The sequence below is a fragment of the Pygoscelis adeliae genome, unplaced genomic scaffold (assembly GCF_000699105.1).
Source record: "Pygoscelis adeliae isolate BGI_AS28 unplaced genomic scaffold, ASM69910v1 Scaffold140, whole genome shotgun sequence".
NCBI lineage: Eukaryota > Metazoa > Chordata > Aves > Sphenisciformes > Spheniscidae > Pygoscelis > Pygoscelis adeliae.
Window position 1 is genome coordinate 1,005,360 of NW_008824044.1, and position 19,773 is coordinate 1,025,132.

At 37.0% G+C, this 19,773-nt stretch overlaps 1 protein-coding gene across 1 annotated transcript in view; it reads left to right on the plus strand.

The window, feature by feature from the left end:
- The window catches only part of SOCS6 (suppressor of cytokine signaling 6), a 23,089-nt gene that overhangs the window by 3,140 nt on the left and 176 nt on the right, over positions 1-19,773 (plus strand). The window contains exon 2 of the mRNA XM_009333487.1: positions 14,968-14,973. The gene's annotated coding sequence lies outside the window, so the exon portion shown is untranslated. The remainder of the gene's footprint in view (positions 1-14,967; positions 14,974-19,773) is intronic.

Here is a 19,773-nt window from a genome sequence, read left to right on the forward strand (position 1 = left end):
TGGGGGAGTACAGGTTCTACACTAATATTTTCGTCATGCAGGGTTAATCTATGGCATTTTCCTGTTTTGTTTCAGGTTTTTTCCCCCTGTGATTCTATCACTTTTATGAGATATTTGTTAAAGGGGTCATGGCTGGCTTGGGAGGGAGGCTTGCTTTGCCTGCCTCTGCCCCCGTTTTATATTTTAGAATGTCATCTTCCCCATCTCTGGTAGGAGTTGCTAGTCAGTAAACATCAGCTTAGAAAAGGCTGTTCTTTGATACAGCTTTCTTGTTTAGGTCATTTTCTTCTCCTTGTTTAATCTAGCCTTTTGCCCCCTGAAATGAGTCTTTAGTAATGAATACAGTATTGCTGCAAGGTGGTGCAATAGCACTACATCTTGGGTTGCCTGAATTGATAGACTAAATTTATATTTTTTTAATTTATTTTTTGACCATAATGTTTAACTAAAAAAAAAAAATCAAAGGTAGGTAAAGGCTGCCTTTGCTTTTAAGGGAGAGAGAATAAGGATTTCTTCTTTAGTCTGATAAAGTTTTAAACTTAAAAAAAAACCTAGAGCAGTCTATATGCATAATTTGTTGGCTCTGCCATTGAGATATATGTATGCAAGTGTGAATTCTGTTTTCTTTTTTTCCTCTACTGACTTCCTCCTCCCAACTCCCCCTCCCCCCCGAATCAGGATCACTAACTTTATTCAAAAAGGCACAATAACCTATTGTATGGTACAGTGTTCTGATTCTGTCTGTGGGGAGGAAAAGAAAATCACTTTTATGGATTTCAGATGCATACTTTTGGAAGAAAACCTCTGGCATTTTCTTCACTTTAAAAATTCTTTCCCTGTACAAGCTAGAGGGCCTATGCATTCTACAGAATCTTTGAAAGATTATAGTATATTGAATATTTTCTTTGCCATTTAATACCACTATTGAATGCATTAAACATATGTTTATACTACGCCACATGCATTAATTTAGCAGTCATTGCATTGAAACTTAAATAGTTGAAGCTATAATATCCTGGTCTTATTGCTGAATTGAAAAACATGCAAGAACACACATGCTAAATTTCTTGCCCATGCCTTTATAAATTTCAGTTTGTTCAGTCATACGTGTTGATGCTTTTTTTTTTAAACTTTGGTTCAGCTATCCAGTTTTTGAATTGCCTTCCTTGCTGTGTTCTTCATCTGCGATCTTAATCAGGTCAAGTTAACTTCGTCATTTTTTCCCCCCCAAAAGCTTCCACAAAAGGAACACTGTAAAGTGGTTGAGGCCTAGGATGCGAGAACCATATAGCACTTTGTTTCTAAATAAAAAATGGTGATATTTCTACTAAGCTCAAAATACTTTAAATCAGTAATAAGTAGACACAAATACTTATTTTTACAGGTTTCATTAATCAGAACCTCACAGTATTGTTTCATGCTGAGGTAACTGGCCAGCCAGCAGAAGGAACCCAGAAAAATGACTTTGAAAACATTAAAGATACTTACAATTTCTTATAATAAAGATTAATATAAAAGAAACACAGTAACATTTAGTTATGAGGCAATTTAGAAGTACTCGAAGTAACCACAAAAATTGTGTTGACTTCTGCTTCATGAAAATTAGAGGAACAAAGTGTCCTTGACAAATAAACGGAGAATGACCGAGGATATTTTGGGGACCTTTGGAAGTAGATACACTAGGAATAAAAGATAACTATGGTCCTTATAGAGTAGAAATATGGCTATTTATTCAGCACAACAGTTCAAGGGTTCGAAAGGTATGCTTTTTATGCAATCGGATTGTGAAAAAATGTTTTTGAAAATGAAACTTTGAAATAAAACTCCTTTTTGGAGCATCTGAAATGATTAAAGTTATTGATAACATTGTTTTACCAATTAGAAGAGTAAAACAACACCTTGTATTTGGAAATAGTAAAATAAATTTGCACAATTTCCTCTGTGGGTCTTTTTTTTGTAAGCCAGTGTTATAAACAACTGAAAGTGATTTGTGTTTTGATCTGTTTGAAGGATATAGCACTTATCCTGCTGTTGACATAGTGAATGCCATCTTTTTACCAAAATGTTTTTCTGTCAGAAGGATCAGAAATGCAATTATTAATCAAACTCTTTGTTCTCAGATGAGCTGACTTTACATTTGTTAAAGCCAATTTCTTCCTGTGAATGTTGACTGCTGGGCTAAGTGAAATCTGTGCAGGTTTTGTTTTGATGCATTTCATCTATGTGAATACTGGAATTATAATTTGAAAACACCATACCAGCAATATATGGGCTATGATTCTGATAAGAAGTATTTCTTTGTTACTAAATTTTCAAATTCTGAGCTAAGCTATGGATAAATTAATGATTGCCAATTTAATTTCTTAAAATCTTTTTACGACTGCAAAGAACAGAAATTGCAAGCATTCTTTATAAATAAAAAATGGGCTAGATGGTAGTTCATAATAAGGGAAATATGGCATTGTATCTGGAGAGTGTTCTAAATTCTACACAGATAATGAAAAATTCTTAAAGAATTTTGTATGAATACATGTTGGGTTAAAGAATTTTTATAGTGATGATGGAGTGCCATGAAGTTAATACTTACAATCCAGATTGCTGTAGTTTACACTTTTCTCTGTTTCAGACCTGGTGTGCACTATTTGTACTAAGCACGCCACAGAGTGAATTATCCAAAGTCCATTGATTTTAATGTGTTTTGGTTTGTAAACAAAATTATAGTAATTTCTTGCACATTTTTGAAAAATAATTGTATAAGGATTTATGTATCTGCTTCTGGATACAGTGTGTAAATAAAAATTTCATTCACAAAAAGATTTGTGGAGTGTTCTATACCTTAATGACGCTCTAAGACAAAAACATTGAAAGACACTGTAAAATCTGGGCATCTGACTTAAACATTTAAATTTTAATGGTTACAATTTAAACTGTTCTGGATATTTATTTTTTTTTTACCCCTGCTAGTTGACTTTTCAAAACATTTCTATGTACCAATTATATTAATTCCTACTTTTCAAAGGAAGAAGAAAAATTGCCAGAACATAACTAGAATATGATTTTTAAAATCATACTCCTTCCTACTGCTGGGACTAGCATTGCATGCTCAGTATGGTGTGTGGTTCACGGGGGATCTTGCTGGGTTTTTGTTGTTAAGTCTGCATGATACTTTTCTGTACATTCGTTCTATTCACTCCAGAAAATTTGGGGAGAAATAAACTTACCCTCAAATATTTCGTTGGTAAGTGGTGAAAGGTGAGTAAGAGTTAGTTTTAAAGCCACCTAGCATGATCCAGGCAGGGATGAAATGTTTATAGTCAAGATGCCTGTAATCCTAATTATTTCTACCTCACATTCATTCAGCTTCATAGCTGTGAGAGTGGAAGAGAAACGCTAAGACACTGCCAGATACAGAAAGCCTGCTGTACATCTGATAACATAACCCTTGTACCAAGACACAAAGGCAGGGCTTGGGCATGGGGAGGTGAATTAAGTCATAGAATACCACGGAAGGGACCTCAAGGATCATCTGGTCCAACCTTTCTTGGCAAAAGCACGGTCTAGACAAGATGGCCCAGCACCCTGTCCAGCCAAATCTTAAAAGTGTCCAATGTTGGGGAATCCACCACTTCCCTGGGGAGATTATTCCAATGGCTGATTGTTCCCATTGTGAGAAATTTTCCTCTTGTGTCCAATCAGAATCTCCCCAGGAGTAACTTGTACCCATTACCCCTCGTCTTTTCCATGTGACTCCTTGTGAAAAGGGAGTCTCTATCTTCTTTGTAGCCACCCTTTCAATACTGGAACATGGTGATAATGTGTCCCCTAAGCTTTCTTTTCTCAGGCTGAACAAACCCAGTTCTCTCAGCCTTTCCTCATACGGCAGGCTTCCCGGTCCTTTGATCATCTTTGTGGCCCTTCTCTGAACCCTCTCCAGCCTGTCCACATCTTTTTTGTATAGCGGGGACCAAAACTCAACACAGTATTCCAGGTGTGGCCTGACTGGCACTGAGTAGAGTGGGATAATGACTTCTTTATGTCTGCTGGTGATGCCCTTGTTGATGCAACCCAGCATCCTGTTGGCTTTCTTTGCTGCAGCAGCACACTGTTCACTCATATTGACCTTGTTGTCCATCAGGACCCCCAGGTCCCTTTCCACAGAGCTGTTCCCCAGCCGGGTAGTTCCCAGCCTGTGCTGGACTCCTGGAATACGTTTTCCCAGGTGCACGGCCTTACATTTGTCTTTTTTGAACTTAAAGTCTTCCTCTGCAATAAAGAGAAGACCTCAAAGATTGCAAACCTGTAAGACCTAGTAGAAATCCTTAATATTTACAAAACAATGTTTGATCGCTTCCCTCCAGCACATGCAATTTGCTTGCAGTCTCTGCTTTTCTGTTTTTTTCCTTTTCAAAGGCTAAGGTTCAGCCGAGCATTTTAGCATCCCTTGTGACATTAGTATGCACATCTTTGACTTTTCTGGTGAGGTAATACCTACTGTTTCTTGTATAAGCCATGTAAAGTAGGAATAGGATATTGTAGGGAGTGGTGCCAATGGTGGTTTGTTTTTGAGGAACGATTCAGAAATAGGTGTTCTGCCTCCTGAGCCGGGAGTCTGCGACTCTCCCAGGCCAACTTGCCACATGCTGTCAGTAGACTACTGAATCTCTTTAAGTGCAAACTTCGAAGATAGTGCTGCTGAGGGTTGGGTTAGGCAGGGCACCAGCCCTCATGAAACAGGCTTAAAAAAGAAAGGAACGTTTCCTTGCATAGAATGAGGAAGGAAAGATAAATGAGATGTGTTTCACTTTCAGTGAGTGAGAATGAGTAAGTTTGGATGCACATGGAGGAAGGATGCATGGCGGAGTATGGACCACTCCTGACACTGAGAGCTCAAGGGCCATTTGGGCAATTATGTGTTGTGGGGGGAAGAGTCAACATACCGTGAAACGAAGAGGAGCTGTAGCAAACATAACACAAGTTTTGTAAAACTTAGGAGCAACTGTGTCTGATGTTATGTTTTCATCTGTTCTTCAAAATGTCTCATTTTCTTAACTTTCACTTGCAAAACTCCTTAGCTGCAGTTCCAGTTTTCTGTGATGGGACATCGCGTTCTTCTCTGCTGAGCCTGCTGCTGTAAAATCGGCAGTTTTTTGAAAGCAACCCCTGTTGGTTCCAGCTATTCAGATAGGAAATATTGCTTAAATAGTCGGAGGAAGTAATTCAAATCTATTTTCCAGAATTCTTCATGAAATAGCTAGGGCATCTGTCATCATGTGATTGATATCATATCTATTTCTTAATGACATCTGTTGTCTTTTCAGTTACACACCTTTCAACTAAGAAAGGAAAAACGCTTCTTGAATTTCTCAGATTGTCACTGGATGCTTCTGTGTTTGACCACGTCACGTCAGCCAAGGGGCTATCTGGGCTGAGGAGGTTTTTTGGCAGTGTTGCTTTCCTACAGCCCGCATTCAACATGCCAGCTCTGTCCCAGCCCTCTGCTTCCATCAGGAGACAGCAGCTGTCTTGTTCAGTTTCTGGTTGGAGTTTGTTTGGATTGTCAAAAGGTTTTCTGTGTCCACCGCTACAAACCTGGGTTTTCACTGAAAAGCATACTTTATATTTTCTTTCAGAACACCTTTCTTCCCTGGTTGTCTGTCCTGTATCACTCCAAGAAGAAAATAAATGAACTTGTGAATGTTCTAACCTTCCTCAAACCCGATCTTGTCTGAAGCGAAACTGTTTCTGGTTTAAACAGTCCCATTTTGAGCTAATGGAAAAGTTACCTGAACTGTTTTGTGTGAGTCGTATTTTCACTCAGTCTTATGATGCTGAAACCTCTAAAAGTCTCAGCTTCAGGACTTTATTGTGCAACAACTTCTAAGATACTCTGTAGTTCTATGAGTGTAAAGTTTGGAAAATGTTTAGATTGGAAACATCAAAAGTCTGTGAAATTCATCCCGTTATCTTTTCATATATATTTTTTTAACTTCTGCTTGGGAACACCAAAGGGTGGGGACACCAGCAAAAATAAAAACCATCCCTGTTGAGGTGGTGTACCTTGTCAAGATGAAAACTTCTGCTTAGCTCTGCTGAATGGAGGTGGTGTTGGGGAAATTCCAAAATCCCAGACAGAAGAATGTAACTTCTGTTGTTCCTGAAAACGAAAGGTGCCAATCCTGCTGTGTTTTCTGCCTGCATTGAGAGAGTCCACGGGCGATACGACCTCTCATATGTGAGTTCCTTTTTACCCCTTGACTTCTTTTTCAGATCTTGCCACTAATGATAGTATGCTGCTGGTTGGCAACATTCTGAGAAACTCCTGTCTTTCTAGGCTGTATTGAAGGTGAAAGATATCAAAGTGCAGGTCCATAGCAGACTTACAGATGAGTGACAAAAAGGAGTGACAATCAATGACCAATTTCAAGTTTTCTAACTTCCCTTATGTTTTCTTTCTCTTCACGTATCTTTTCAGTTTCAAAGGGTGAATCCAAACCAAAGAAATGATAGGAGGATGGAAATTGTTACTGTTGCTGTATTTTCAGTGGGAAATTTTTTGGTCTGATTATAGGTTGTTATGTGAAATTTAATATTGACATCGTTAACATCTTCACACCAGTTAGATGTTAGGAAGTACTCATCAAAGAATCATCTTAGTTGGGAGCTAATTAACTACTCGTGTGGGTTAATATAATGCTGGAAGTGAAGATAACTTCACCATTGTTTTTTGGTACTTAATTTACTGTATATCCAAGTTTCTTATGAAGATAATTGAATACTTTGAATGAAAGCCGTAGCCTCTCATAATTAGATCGTTATCTTTTCTCCAATTAACAGTGGTATTGGGGAAAAAAAAAATTAATTTCTATTTTTCTTCAACCTGTTAATTTTGGAAAACATGTCCTTACATGTGAAGAAAAAAAAAATAAATTTGGCACCGTCACATCTTCAAATGAACATTGGCCTCAATAAATTTTCAAGTATAATTGATTTTAAATGGAATCCTACAACAGACACTTTCCTATGGAGAGTCAAGAAGCACAATGTTAGACCGAAAGACTTTTGTTTCAGAAACGGTAATTGCCGTCATAATCATTAAAGACCACTTTGTCTCTAAAAATCCAGTAAAATATGAATTTAGTACATTGCTTTATTCTAATATAATAAAAAGGCTTTCCAACTGTAATGCGATACAAGAACTAAATATTACTTTCACTGGCGTTGTCCTACTGAAATGCTGAGACAAGACATCAGGTGGAAACTTTCTGATATCATGGCTAATGTCATAGTTTAATGACAAAAAAAGCCTGTTTTAAGAAAATCCCTGTCTCTAGCTACCCCAAAATCCCAAATTCTTCCTTTTATACATGAATGCCATGTACAAATGTGAATATAAAAGGTTTATGAAAGAACTGCAACAAAATAATCAGCATTTAAGATTTATTCAAGTATGGCTAATCTAGTTAGAGTTCAATGGCATATATTATGTACTAATAAATCAGTGCTCAAGATAAAAAATTATTCTAGGGCATCGTTGTTTAATACACAAACAAATGATGCTGTCATCTAAAAGTGACATATTATGAAAATATAAAAATTATTTTTAAAAAATTTGAGTTTCAAGTAACTTTCAGTGAATTAGTTATCTCTCCAAGAACCAATGACAATCTTGCTCAAAAAAGACTGATTTTTAGATAAGTTGCTGCTCCTAGTTAATACCCAAATTATTTGGTTACTTTATATAAATTTAATTATATCAGAATTAAACTTGTGGTGGGGTCTAAGAGGTTTTTTGCCGGGGGTGGTGGTGGTTGAGTTTTTTCCCACTGTTCTCAGCTCTGCTGCTTCAGAAATACGAAAGTTACATTTTGCACAGGCTCAGTTTGGAAATTGAGGTTTGTTTGGTAGAGATTTGCTTTTTTAACATTTTAGGTAGTGTGTTCAATCATTGGAACAATATTGTGCTTGTAAAACTGTCAATATTTTGCAGTATAGAATGTGTGATGTACAGGACAAGGCAAGGGAACAAAATAGTTGCAAAAATAATAGCTCTGAGCTCCCAGAAGAAAAGCTTGAAGAAATGGCTTTATAATTTGCCTTTTTAAAAAAGATATTATATCGTTATGTATCTTTGCTTTCTGTCATAAAATATAGTTTTTAAATGTAAGGAAATCTACTTGAAGAGTAACAATGTTTTAAAAATCATTATTTTCTTTTAAAAAAACAATAATTATGCCTTATGGTGTTGACACTTCTTCACATGCATACCTACCTCAGAATATATGAGTGTGCAGCGGTGGCAGTTCTCTTCAGCACTGTAACTCTTAGTTCTGACACTTCTCTCCCCACCATGCTTTACCCAGCCTGATCACTTGCAACTCGATATCTCCTGAAGCTTTAATCACTCGTTTTGGTGTCGTTTTCCCCAGCTGCCCTTGCAGCACCGCTGACATGCTTACTGAATGGGATATTCGTATTAAAACCTGCAGTATGACTTAAAGATATACTCTATCCCTTCATATTGGAGAGAGGCAGGAAATAACACCACGAACATGGTTCCGTTGGCTGGTGGTGCATGTGCCACCAGCTGCATCAGGATTCATACAGCCCTGTGAAGGGGCTCCGTGCAAGGCCTCGGGGTTAAATCTTTGTCTGGTTTCAGCAGCGTGGTAATGATTGGGGCTTGACAGCTTGAAGGAAGTTATCCTAAAGTTAGAGTAGATAAAGTATTTGTTTCTAGAAGTCTCTGTAGAAATCTTCCGCATATGTATTAGTGCCTGAGGCTTTTCATGATTTAAGACAGGCGTTCTCAAGAGTTGTCGTAACAAGAATAAGAATAATATGGCAGACAAATGAGCTTCCATTTATAGCTGATGCTGCTAATCACGTTCTGCCTGCCCCGAGTATGACCTGCACCGACTCAGGGTCACCGTAACCAGCCCACCGTTGAAGTAACATGCAGGTTGCTGGCCAGGGACAATGAAATTATTTCAGGTAGCCGATGTACTGAGTGTGAACTGGGATTAATGATTCATCGTCTTTCCCAAAACAAGATCTAGGGGGAAAACAGTGAAAGTAAGGAGGGACAGGTTCAAAAGAAAGAAGAGGAGGTTCTTCATACAGCCCATCTTAAGGTGTGAAGCTCCTTTTCATAGGAGTTTTAGGTGCCAAGAATGTGTGCGGGCAAGAACATGTGTTAGAAATACTTGCCATATTTGCTAAATGCAAAGATGGCGCAGGATGGCGAGGAGGGCATCTGAAGGGCAGATCATTTATGCTTTTCCTATTCTGGCCGTCTTTTCCAGAATTGGGTTCTAACTGGACAACCACAATATTGAGCTGTGAGGGTCTTTGGTCTGACTCTGTATCTGTGCTTACATTTTTACATTGCGTGAGAAATTGTAAATCTTGAAATCCTATCTCACAGTTCTTGTTTCTATCTTTTGGGGTCAGTAGGAATTTTAAGGATGAGTACGTTCTTGATCATTGTGGAAAGTGTTACTTTTATTTTTTAAGGGAACACTAGACAGAACAGTAAATAATCTGGCATTTGCAAGGCAAAGGATTGCTCCCAGCTGGAGCATCTAATAGATTTTTCATGAAGCTCTTCTGTACTTTTTTTTTAGTGCAAAGCCAGTGTTAAAATTAATTCAAGATCTGCTTCAGATTCATTCTAGCACTGAAAGCTTTGAAAAACATCATATCCGAGAGAGAGATTTGTATTTGAACCAACATAAAATCTGTGTAGTATAAATATTTCAGCACATAAGAAGAACAAGAGCAAATCTGAAATTATGTTCTTTCTCCTGTGCTTGTCAAAGCAGTGCTTCCATGAGCATATTTAGCGGCACAGAAAATGATTGAAATCTCTATGTATCACTTCATAGCAGAAGAAAATCTGACCTGCTCATCCTTATGATTGATTGGAAACATACTGATTTATTTATTTCATGTCATGTTATAATTGTTATATTGTAGGTTGGTTGGTTTGTTTTAAGTTGCAGAGGTGATGAAATAGCTAGGGGGAAATGAAGAAAAAATTGGGGGAAATGAGGAAAAAATCATTCATCCTTCCATTTTTGTATACATATAAAAAAGAGAAGACGTACCACTAGAGGGGTTGGAGACATCTTGGATAAAGATGACTACCAACACTACATTACAGGGGTTTTGCTTCCCCCCCCCCCCCCCCCCCCCCCCCCGCCTTGTGTGTGGCTGAGTTTGTTTGATGATTGTACTATCCATGTAAATAATGTCTAAGCTTCATAAGTTGACTCCTGTATACCTATTTTTTCTCTGTGAGGCATTTTGTAGGTTGCTTCTGGAAATTTTTCAGAGATTATGTTTTCAAAGACCTATCAGCAAACAGCGCTTTTTTTTTTTCTTGGTTCTTACTTTTCTCTTAAAGATTACATTGCTGTAGGAAAAAAATAGTGAAGTCTAATTTTTCTGTCCTGGATAGTCTTGGAAAAGATCAAATACTCAGCTAATGAATGGATTAGTGCTTTTTCTTATTGCTTTATGAGTCTCAGATATTTCCCAATGGAAATATATAAATAGATTTTGATAACGAACAAAGGGAAAATGTGTTTTAGTCCAAAAGTACTAAAGCTGAAGGGCATGTCAAATACAGTAAGTTTTTTTTTTCTGCAGGAGAGAAACTGAAAACCACCAAGGATTTTGACTAAAGATTTTTTTTAAATGGTGGGAAGTAATTAAAGAATTTCCTAACTCTAAAAGGATATTAGAAGGATCTGCAACACTGGGAGGTATAGGAAAATTTGGGGTCTCATGCATGTAGAACCATAAATGCTTGTGCATTACCTGTTCCCGTTCAAGGTTGAAATTGAAAATGCTCCATATTTAGAACTAAGCCTGTTGATAGTATTAGAGGAAGAAAAATCAGGTATCTTTTATGTAGTAATAAAAAGATTTTTTAAAAAATCTCAAATTCTAATTTGAGAGGGCGGATATTTTGAAAATGTGGCAATCAACTGAAATTCCTGCCTTTCTTTCGGGATCTGTTGGAAACAGATGCTTATTCTTTGGACAGGAAGTGATAGTCAGTGTTTCATTTTAAACACAAATTATTTTGGGGGGCTGGGGAAATACAGAATAAAAAAGGCGAACTCGAAGTTTTTCTCCTCTGCAGACCTTTTACAAGTTTCAAATCTTAGACTTAAAAACATACATACTTTAAATAATCATGATGCAGTTGGCATGCAGCTGGGAGGATGACAAGAACTAAAAAACTTTATATAATATATAGAGGTTATGTATTATTAAAATCTCATCTATCCTTAGTAGTAAGATAGTATATTATTATATCCTCATATATTATTAATAGTAATGTATGCTTTATTTTGCAACTATATCTTAACACCTTTTTAGCCAACTTGAAGCCTTTCTATGCCTCACGCACTGATCCTACTTGCATTTTTTCAAATCTATTACTTCTTTTCTTAGGCAAACAGTAATATTAATACAGACAATATTTTATTACCTCATAAAATCCTTTGTCTTATTATATGTCACACAATTTTTTTAAATGCAGTTATTTGCAGGCATAAAGCATGAAAGTTTAAAAATCAGGACAGAAAAAGGAGTTAATATGATTCTATGATTCTATGATTCTAAATCCTTTGTCTTATTATATGTCACACAATTTTTTTAAATGCAGTTATTTGCAGGCATAAAGCATGAAAGTTTAAAAATCAGGACAGAAAAAGGAGTTAATTTTTTTCACTTTAAAGGACTTGTGTCCTGTTTTTCTCAGCTTCCAAGAAAGAAAACGACAAACAGTGGGTCTCTGTTGTCTAGCAGAGGGTTTAATGTAGTTACCAGCAGCTACTTATGCCTTTCCCTTTTTAAAAATCGGATACAGCTTTGCGCATTTCTACACTCTGTCCCTCAGGGTTGGTACAAGAGGAGAAAAACTGTGATGAACCTTGCTCTTTCTATGCAAAAAGATAGTTGTATGGCACCATCAGAGATCTACTAGGAGGAAGGAGAAGAAGAAGAGAAGGAGAAGAGAACCTATTCTTGATAGGACCAAAATTTACCTAAACTTATCTGTAGAGCAAAAAAAAAAACCCAGCAACCCTCAAAGTGATGAGGTTTCACCTTTTTCTCCCTACTTTGTATGCACTTATGTATCAGTTTTTAATTCCTGGTGCTAGTTTTGGCTGAGCTGAGACTTACGTGACCTTGCACCAGTTGTTTAATTTCTCTGAGCCTCAGTAAACTTGGCAGAACAACTGGACAAGAACAGAAGATCACTGGATAAAACAGATGGGAAAGGAGAATAAATTTTACACAAAGCATTATGCTTTGAGGTGAGTTATTTGAGGGGGTGAGGTGAAGCAAGCAATAGACTGGCTGCAGATTCCAAACAGATCACATAATCTGCTCAGGTAGTTAACCTACTCAAAGGAATAATCCCAAGGAATTAAGGAATAATCCCAAGGAGTTATTTATCTGAACATATAATGTGTCTGTCCATTTCTGTGTATGTATGGTTGTGCACATACTTTTGGCTGAGTGAGAGAGGACACCGAAGAAGTTCAGGCAGTTCAAAGGAGCATTTAAGGCCCTATGAATGCACTTGTCAGTTACTCTCATGCCATCACAAGCAACATGGTAACATGTAGGCAAATTTCTTACTTTACTTTTCTTCTCTTGGAAATTTCTGTAATGGCATATGTATATGAATAAATAACTTGAAAGCGCAATATGGAGTGGTAAAATAGTGTGCAGTGATTTCTGCATTGTGTGTGTTAATGAGGAGTTACTTGGAATTAAATGAAGGGACTTGTTTCATTTTTGTTTAGTTCTAAGCTCCAAGGGATTGCTTTTGTGTTAAGTAGACTCAGGACAAGAAACTGGAGTCTGACATACCTTCTACTGGCAGCTGCATTTGCAGGTGGAAGCCGGGTAGCTTACTACCAAAGTTAAAGTTTTGGCTAAATTATATGAAATGCACATTGCTTAAAAGATGATTCCCAGAACTCTGTAAATGAGTGCAACCTTTTCTGATTTTCCTTGTAAATTAAATTAGCCAATAATATCTTCTGGGCCTACGTTTCATATTCCAACTTTAAGAAAAAGAAATGCATTCATGAATTCATGATCTGTGACGAAAACATACTCTTATTCTTTTGCATTATATAAATACCAGTAAAATTAAATTGAAGCATAAACATAGATAAACAGTTCCACTTGACCTTTCTGGCTAGAAAATCAGGAGCAATTCATAGCATGACAAACATTTTTACTAAAAACTACGACATTGCTTTAGCAAGCCAATATAAGCTGCCAAACATTGATGAGGCTCTGCAGAGTTCAGAGACTGTTAGTCAAGATTTGGGGGAATTACGCTTCTATGGATGTTGATAGTAGCTCATCTGTGTATTCTACTCAAGGGAGAAATTTGTTCAGCCAAGGACATCAAACTGTGATGGAGAAATTTGTGGGAAATGAATCAAACCAAGTGGTTTTACCAACCAAACAGAAGTGCTAATTTGTCAGAGGGTATAAGAAACTACTTGTGTCTGTGTTGTGAGGGGTTTTTTTTTATAACATTCCCAGGCTGGTAGATATTGACTGGTTTTAGGGAACTTGGATTTACGAAGAACTTTGAATATCAAATTACGCTTTTCTTCATATTGCTAGGCTTACTTGTCTCTTAGGTTCTGTCAACTCTCTTTTCTCTAAGTAGCTTGATGATTATTTTAATGGTGATCTGGAGGTGAAAAAAAAGCAATGAACAACACACTTATTTGTGTATTTTAAGATATGAAAATTATGTCTTATCATTTTAACTTTTTCTGGTTGTTGAAAAGAAAAATTAAGAAGTAGCCTAAAACCAAAAAAATCTGAGACAGTCTTGTCCCTTACTAGAGGTTTCAAAATTTGTCATGGTGCAGACGGTAATTGGGACTATGGTTTAGAAATTGTCTGATAAGCAGATTATTTTGTAGTTGAATCGATTACTTCACCACTTCATAAGTTTTGTGTGTTCTTGGAAAGCAATATGGAGAGAATTCACCTTCTGCTTGCATTGAAATCAAAAGCACATTGCCTTCAGAGGTATTAGAATAGCACTGAGTATTTTTGCAAATTTCACAATACAGTCTATTTATTTTTATTATGTAATTTAGCAGCTGGAATAGCTCCGGAGGCAAAGGAGGCAGTATCATATGGGCAGGTACTTTAACAGATTATTGGATCACTATTTATCAGTAGATACAGGGAATCACTCTTACAATTTGGAATTAAATTATTCATTCAGAGTTGCTGCCCTCCCAAGGATGTCAGTCATTTATGTGGCTGTGGAGTGCTCTGTTTAGCCTTGCTAGTGTACCAAGAGAAATCTTTGTTCAACAACATGGCATTGCTTTATCTATCTATCTATCTATCTATTTATCTATTGATTTATTTTATTAAACTTGATGAAACACAGTCAAACTAGATGTCAGCTCTGTCTTCTATTTTTTTGAGGCAAGTGGTGCTAGGATTATGATTCTTTCAATCTTAAAAGAAGTTAGAAGTGTGAAAATGTCATATTCATCTAGCACTGATGTGCATGCCAGGGGGACTCCTCTGTGAAGCAGGTTGGCAGTCAGCCAAATGCTGATTCCACACCTTAGGACATTAAAGATAATACCTTTTAAAATCAAAACCTTTCACCCAACCTTGGGTGCTCAGTGGAGGAAAGTAGGGACATATTTAAAATAAATTTTGAAAGTATGCTTACCATTAACAGTTGCTGGCTGAGAAGTCTGGTTTCCTGTCAGTTTACTGACACTTGTTTTTGGTGTAGCTAATATCCCAGGGCTATCCCTGAAACCCCAACAAGAGGTTCAGGCAGGATTGTCCAGTGAGGCAAAGGTGCTGTGGGGTATCCATCTCCTTCTTTCACCTCTGAAACCATCTTTTGGTCCAAAGCCTTGAGGCTAGTCATTATAAAAGGTTATTGTCAGGTGAACGAATATTTGTATCATTATCATTTGGCTATAGTAAGGAATTTATGGGATAATCAATTTTAATAATACTGCTATGAGTTTAACATTTAAAAAATCTTGATTTATAATCTTTTGCAAATACTGTAGAGCCTGACACCAGTGTATGATTACCAGTTAGTAGAAAGAGCAAAACAAGAGTATCCATTTAAATATATTAAGGAAGATAGATGCATTTACTAGCATTATCAGATTTTGCTGATACACACTCAGTAGATCGCCGTTTGTTGTGTTTCCTTGTGATAATGTGACAGCAATACCTTCCCTGTCTGACTTATTCACTTTGTGGCTTTCAAATGAGTAGTGTCAGGCATACTTGCTTCTTTACATTAGCTGAGTCTTGAGTTTTCAGAAGGATTAATACATATTCTTTCAGTTTTCACGCCTTTGTGCTGTCCTGAGACTCATAAAGCCAGAGGGATTGATAGGTTCAGCATTTTGCTCATGTAACATGGAGAAATCATTTAGAAGAGTGATCTATGGTGTTGCAGTGAAACAGTTCATAAAGGATAATGTCTTTCTACTTAGAATTCACATGCTATTACATAGGAAAGGCTTTGGCATTTGAAAGAAAAGTCAGCTGTGGTATCATCAATTTATAACAGGCTATTTGAATGTGAGATAGAGGGAAACACCCCATCAAACATTTTATTTCTGGGAATGTTAGCCTCCCTGATAGTTAAACTTAATTACTCATGGAGAATGCCATTTGACAGTTAGCCATAGATTTGTGATTGTGGTGAAGGATGGTTGGAAGAGAAAATGAGAGAGACAGTAACCTATACAGCATTTCTGTATGTGTAGAAGAGGTAAATTATTCAAGGACAAGCCTTTAATTCTTCTGTCTTTGACATATTAAGATGACAAAAAATGGGAAGGTTGAGACAGGCTTACCTAGTTTATTCCCACTTCAATATTCAGCAACAATAATAAGATTAGAATATATTTTCTTGTTATCAACTGACCTGATACTTTTCAATACACACTAGAATGAAAGCTATTATAGCGATCCCCAGATATTTGAGTCTATTCCCATCCCCCTTTGATCTTCCACATTTTTATTACTAATTCTGATTTAAATCTCAACTCAGTTCTTTGCTCTCAGTTTAAAACCAGCCAAACCAGATCCTAACCATCAGCTTGACTGTTCGTTGATTTTGGGAGCTACTCTGCCTGTGGCTACTGCTCCTGCCCTGGTGATCCCAGGAAGCAAGCGATTACCTGCTGACACGCCAATAACACAACCAGTGCTCTCTGGGGAAGAAGTAGTTGGTTTTTTTTTTTTTTTTTGAAAGTTCACAAACATATCTTAAAAAAAAATTGAGGTACTGCACCAGCATGGGCTGTGGAAGGAAGAGGAGTATCACCAGGCAGGAAGTCAGCTGAAGGGACAGCTAAGAGTATTTTGTTAAATTATTAATGAAATGTGTAAGTTCTTCATACACTGTGCACAGAAGCAGAATAACCAGACTTAGGGGACACACCTAAAGCTTTGTGAAGGCTTATTGGGACCAGTCCTGTCATTAAGTGGCTGAACAAGACAATGCCTCACTTGCTAAATTAAGTACAATGAAAAATCAGAATAAAACTTCCTTTATATCAAAGAGAAGATTAAGCCTGCCTCCTTTAACCTTCTTCCCTTAACTATTAACTTCTTTGGATGCTGGCAGAATGAAGTATGGGACTGATATTCTGACTATTTATTGGCATCATATGGAAAAGATTTGGCAAAGATGCAGCATAAACATCTGTTTATTCCTAAATTGTCCCTATAAAGTTTAGGGGAAAATGTGACGTGTGTTCCTAATGTGACTGTGCAAATACTAAAAATCTGGGAGAAACAAACAGAAAGAAGGCAACTTGACCCTATTCTTTATAAGAAAAGACTATTATTATAGCTTCATGAAGCATACAAAAATAAGACATTTCAGTAGATAGCACCAAAAATGAAGATGATTATGAAGTGGATTATAATTTAGACAAGAATAAAGACTGTCTATAGTAGACTGAGCTAGATCCACAGTGAAAGTAACGTTGCAGTTCTTACTAGCTAGGGGGTAGGGCATTTACTGGTGGCTGGTGGTGAAACTCAAGTGAATTGTATATACTCATTTATCTGAGTAGGGAAATAAAAGCAGTTTTGCCCTTATTGTAGAGGAAAGCCTGAATTTTAGTTTTCCAGTCATGTCTTATGTGATGCGTCCATAAAAATAATCATCAGCATTGTGTTACATCTCAGTTAAAGAACCAACAAGTGAAAATATAGTTTTGTCACAATTTGGGGGTTTCTCAAGTCTTCACTCTCATGTCAGTAAAACACATCTAAAATCTACTGAATTCCTTTAAGACTACATGTAAGTGTTTTTTTCTCTCCTGATATCTAGGATACTGCTTTGATCTGTCACTGCTTTGTAGAGAGATTTTTCATTTTTGATCATTTTTAAACACTGGGATGTGGATACCCGTCTCTCATATATTAGGCTACTATCCAATGACTAAACCCTAGCATCTCTGGTACCTAAAACTATTACTGAAATTAAAATAATATATTTAGAAGGTGTAGAGTCCTTTTACAGTGAGGCATCTCTGGGTTTAACAACTTAGTTTTGCTGAAACTAATTTGTAAGTTTTTGCTTTTCAGAAAAGACTAGCTTTGCTGAAATACTTAATGTTTGTTGAAGACTGACAGTGTTTCCAAGAGTGGGTATGTCCCATGCAAAGAAAAGAAAACACCTGAGAAAGTTATGTGCTTACCATACCTAATAATGACAGCTGTTTTGAGAACTGCAAGGATTGCACAGGCAGCCTTTGGGACAGCCTTTTAAGGAGGGGTATGACTTGATGAGGTTCAAATCGGGAAAGGGTCACAGAACGTTTTGGTAACTCTTGTATTTGCTCAGCAGAATTGACTATCCCTCCTTCTTTGGAAGAAATGTCATTTTTACTGTTTGGATCACTTTTCCCATAAATTTTTATAAGTGGGCCTTTAGTTAACCCTAAATGTGTATGGGTTGCTCTCTCGCTTTGAAGTCCTTAATGAAAACATCAAATGAAATAGGACCTTAATAATGACCTTGTTGGTATTCTGCTGTGATTGTGTGCATAAAACCTTCAAATCTAGAGTGCTTCATAAGTATGCATTATAATTCATAACTGCATCCATCAAAGACTGTGATTAGTGTTTCTTGGGGTTTTTAAATAGCTTTTATTTACAGGGAATACAGAATGGTAAGAGGAAGACTGCAAAGCTAGAAGGAAAGTACTTGTCTGTGAGTTATTTTAGTTTTGTTTGCTGCTACTATGTTTTTTCTATGCAAAGATGATAAATTCTGAGAAAGGAGAGCGTTCTAGTTCTAGCTCTTTCAAACATTGTCTCTATAGCTATGTTTTTTAGGAGATATCTCTCCTCTTCCCTTTCCCTCTGCTTACCTGTCCCCTCAACCAGAAGTGGTAAGTGCTGTCATATACGTCTCCTGTTATTGGTGACATGAAAAGAACAGCAAATGTTTTTATGTGGCAGAAGTCCTGCAGTTATAGCAAACCGCATACTTTATCTTTGTATTAGTAACTGCTGTGGTATTCAGTACTCTGCAAAGTAACTTACTGCTTTCAGTTACTTTCAGAGTTGCCTCCATACCTGCGGTAGCTGGATCTTGGGATCACTCAGGCCTTGTCTGTGGGACATGTGGTATCACAGCTGTGAATTTCCTTAAACATAATAAGAGATGTGAAATGATCTAAATAAGGAAGAATTTGCAGCATTGCAATCAAATTTATAAGTCGCTTTAGGATGAAAAAGTTTAGGTAAATTCATGCTTAGTTAGGATCCCTGCGATGTGAGGGTCAGAGGAGATGAAGGCTCTGGGAGATGAAGGCAGTGCTCTGCCACTGATGTGCCCGTGAGCTTGAAAACCAAATCTCCTTTGAGAATCAACTGTAATTAACTCTCAGTTTTCTGGATAATGGAGGATTTTGGTGCCCAAGAGAAAAGCACAGATAATACAAACCTATGTAAATGAAGTTTGGAAAATACAGGGTCTGTGCAAAGCCCATGCAGCCCACTGCCATGCACATAAAACTTTACCGCTTTCAGTCCTGAGCTGATTTGTGTTAACTGTAACCTGAATCACTGAGAATGTCTACTTCCAAAGATATAAACGTGGGCAGATTTTCACTCTAGCAGGGTGGATCTAAGAGACGTTCTATGATTTTTCAAACATATGGTATGGTGGGATTACTGGATGCCAAAAAAAAAAAAATCCTGGAAGAATGTCCAGATTCCTGAAATTCCATATGGACAGAAGAAGAGCACACATCCAAGGAAACCCAAATAGGTAGTAGTAGCCTGGTATCTTCTGAATGAAAGAGAGAATCAATGAAGTTTCATTGTATCCATGCCCACATAATTGAAAGCAGGATCTTGTCCAGGAGCTTAAAGAAAGTTAAACCACTTGAAAACTCCAGTCCTATGCTTTAGGACACTTTTAGAAACTTAAAGTTATAAGCAAAACTTCTGTGCATGAAAATGAACAACTAAGTGCTCAGCAAAATTCAAAAGAAACCTCCTAGTTTTTCTTCAGCAAAAACTGACGCTGAACAATGCAATAAATTCAGGTGCCCTCTAAGTAAAGAATTCATTTTCAAGTGCCTTCTTTTAGATACTATTGTGTTAAGGATTACTGAGTTTATGTCTTGAGTTACAAAATTAATCACTTATTAATTACTTCAGTGAAGCATGTTACACACAGCTCCTGCT